We start from the raw sequence: 3590 nt of genomic DNA, 5'->3' as shown, positions 1-3590 counted from the left end.
ATTGGCAGGAGAAAAAAAAAAGCTAATTGAATTTTCTATGTACAGGAGCTCCAAAGATATGATGTTTTTAGACAGTCAAGCAACTGATGCTTATCTGTTACCCTAAACTGAGGAGAAGGGCCATAGGGTTCTGGGATTTCAAAGGGGAAGACCATTGTTGGAACACAACCCGGAACCTTGTGACTGGGGTCATGTGGAATCCTGTGAGAAAACTCCAGGAGATGGAGGGCAAGAGTGTTCCTGGGCTGATGCCCAGATTAAACATGGGAGATCCTTGGAGTGTTTTCATCTCCTCCATTAGATAGATCTGATAAGTGCGGAGAATCCCTAACTTGCTCTTGTCAGTTAAAGCTAAAAGATGTTGTCATTTAAAGGTAAGAGATAATCATTGTTGCTCACTTGTCTCACTTGATTGCCTGGATGTAAATCACATCTCACACGTAGCCCATGCCCTGCACAGAAGTCTACATCCTGTTTGTAATCAGATCTTGTGGAAGGTGTAAAAGAAGTGATTGTAAGAAATAAAGATGATCATCAGTTGGTAGTCCCCCCATCACTTTGGCTCTGGTCACCAGGATTTCCACCTCTTGAACGTGACAACCATGATCAAAGGAAGATGAGGAGAGTAAATATGTGGTAAACAAATGTCTGTCATGTTATGCAGAGAAACTGTTCTGATGTAAAAGTTATCCCTGGTAATAATTCTTTTCATGACACAGTCTCACTATCCAAATTCTTTAAGCCAGGCAAGGGGAAGGTAAGGGACACACACACACACACACACACCTCTCCCAAAAAACAAAAACCCCTTCCTGAGTCTCTTGGGACTTGACTGTCTTCAGTTCAAAATAATTCGCATGCCAAAGTGGCACATTTTGGAACTACACATTTTGCTCCCCCTCACTCACCATTTAACCAGGGGGAAGAGTCATCACCCAAACAAAGTAAATGATGTCATAGGATAAGTCCAACTTGTGTCAAAGGTGATGAGTGTTACTGCAGTTTAAGGGAAGGGACAAATATTTCTCTCGTGACCTAACAGTGATGTGAGGCCAGGATGGATGTTCATCTGGATGTTAAAGCACACATAGTATTGGCTAAAAGCTACAATTATAGTTTTAAAAAAGTCTTTGTGGAAATAATTAATACTTTTTATATATATCCAATGAAACTTTGGAAGATACAAAAAGAAGTGAACAAAGAAATTACCCATAATCCACATTTTAGAGATAATCTCTGGTAATATTTTAATATATCTATTCTTAGGTTTTTTTGCTATATATAATTTTAAAATTATGTTTTCAATACTTACAAAAATTTTTATTTTTTTTTTTTTTTTTTTTTTTAAAGATTTTATTTATTTATTTGACAGAGGGAGATCACAGCAGGCAGAGAGGCAGGCAGAGAGAGGGGAAGGGAAGGAAGCAGGCCCCTGCTGAGCAGAGAGCCCGATGTGGGACTCGATCCCAGGACTCTGAGATCATGACCTGAGCCGAAGGCAGCGGCTTAACCCACTGAGCCACCCAGGCACCCTTTTTTTTTTTTTTTTTTTCAAAAATTTTTAAATGCATAATATATAAAATTTAAGAATACATAGTATATATAAAATAAATAGAAATGTTATAAATATATAAATATGTATACATATATATGTGGTTTCAGTATGATTTGTTTTCAAATAATTTATGATGGGCATTTCCTCATATTACCAGAAGCTTTTTTATTTAGAAGTGGAACAGATTTGTAATATTCTTCAAATTATATGAAATAGTTTAAAGATCTGTTATTAACCAGTAACCACATCAAGGTATTATGCTATTATGTGTAGTCTTCTATTATTTATACTGTTTCCATGTTTTCAATATTTTGAATAAGACTGGTAAATAAGGCAATAATGGGGATCGTTACACAAAAACTATTCCTCTGGGTGTCTCAGTCCATTGAGCATCCAACTCTTTGTTTCAGCTCTGATGATTTTCTCAGGGTCGTGAGATCAAACCCTGTTTCAGGCTCCATGCTCATGGAAGAGACTGCTTGAGATTCTCTCTCCCTCTCCCACTGCCCCTCTTCCCCGCTCATGCTCATACTCTCTCTCTACCATACAAATAAATAAATAAATCTTGAAGAAGAAAACACAATTTCTCTGAAGTTTGGGTGACATTTTTAGATCTCCCAAATGTGGAATTTCTTGTTCACAGGGCAAAAACAATTTTGAGGTGCTCTATACATATTTGGAAATGTTTTTTATAGGGTCAGGCATACCCTGTCTCACTGCAGTGTTTCAAGAGAAGGGGACCACAAAGGAGAGGGGAGGCCACCCTGATGCAAAACAACATGAGTGAGTAAGTGGGTTTCTCAGGAGAAAGAGGTGGTGCACTAGCAATACCTAGCACAGTTACTGACACTAAACATTGGTCTGATAATTATTTGATGAATAAATGAAAGTTGCAAAGCTGAAGACCTGTTGATATGTTGGGAAAGGTAGAATAGAATATTCTTTTGGAAAGGGAGGAAGTCTTAGAACAATTATCAAGGGAGAAGTTTGGAGTAGATTATGACATGTCTAGAATACCAGAGTGAGGGTTTGGAATTTAAATCCATACACTAAAGGGAGCCACAAAAAATTTTGCAAGGGAACAATATGACAAGAGTAATGAATTTTGCAAATAACCTTCAGGGTAGCTATGAGAGGGTCAGAAAAGGCCAACAGCAAATCAATAAACCTCTGATTTGAGCTTGTATGACTCAGGAGTGTCCCTTAGTCTTCTTCAGTGATCTAGATGTAAAGTAAGACTATCGGGGATGGGGATGGAAAGGAGGTTGTAAGGAAAGAATCCTGGGATGGTTAACTTATTGGACATGGGAGGGAGAGTAGGAGGAGCCTTGGTAACCTCTGCTGGAGAGGGGGATCCTTTCTGGAGAAATTTTCTGGAGGAATGGGGGGCCCCAGAAGGAAGCTAGTTTGGAACCCAGTGAGTGTGATTTTGGATATGTTGATGTTATATGGACAGCTGGCCTCTGCATTTCAAGAGAGATACAGACCCAAGGATTTGGGGATCATCTATGGAAGAGCAATAGCTGAATATTCAGAAAGTGACAGAATTTGCTTGGTAATTCATGCAAGAGAACTGAGGTCTAATTAAATTTGGGGATTTTTTTTTCAGATCAAAAAGAAACAAAGACATAAGTCATAGGACATTTGCACAACTGATTATCATGAGGATAGTGGCTTTCAACAAGAGGGTTTTATTTACTACTAATAAGGATTAAATATATCCATAATAAAAAGAAAGACTAATGGAACCTAAAAACAATAAACTGACAAAACGTCTTTCTTCTGTTGGACTATCCCAAATTATAAGCAACACATTGCATTATGGTTTTCCAGTCAACACCCACAGCTGCCAGGTCAAATGGGCTAAAAGAGAGGAAGGGAAGTTTCCTCCAGAATCATTTATGATTTGTGGTGCTTAGGAGAAACCATCTCATCAGCAAGTAGTCTGGAAATCCGAGAGGAAAACAGAGATCAAAGGACTAAAGCACCAAGAGATCAGAAGGACTTAGGTGAAAAATAGATATATGGGTCCTTG

The 3590-nt window shown here is 38.3% G+C and overlaps 1 long non-coding RNA gene across 2 annotated transcripts; it reads left to right on the top strand.

The window, feature by feature from the left end:
- The first annotated feature begins 224 nt into the window (after positions 1-224).
- Positions 225-3295, top strand: LOC131828076 (uncharacterized). Of its 2 annotated transcripts, none has more exons than XR_009352222.1 (3): positions 225-374; positions 2251-2338; positions 3165-3295. It is a non-coding gene; the product is annotated as an uncharacterized LOC131828076 (long non-coding RNA). The 2 variants fall into 2 exon arrangements; XR_009352223.1 differs by having other exon boundaries at positions 2251-2342.
- The last annotated feature ends 295 nt before the right edge of the window (positions 3296-3590 follow it).

The sequence above is a fragment of the Mustela lutreola genome, chromosome 3, assembly GCF_030435805.1.
Source record: "Mustela lutreola isolate mMusLut2 chromosome 3, mMusLut2.pri, whole genome shotgun sequence".
Lineage (NCBI taxonomy): Eukaryota > Metazoa > Chordata > Mammalia > Carnivora > Mustelidae > Mustela > Mustela lutreola.
The sequence above is the reverse complement of the archived record's forward strand: the minus strand, read 5'-3'. Positions and strand labels throughout refer to the sequence as shown.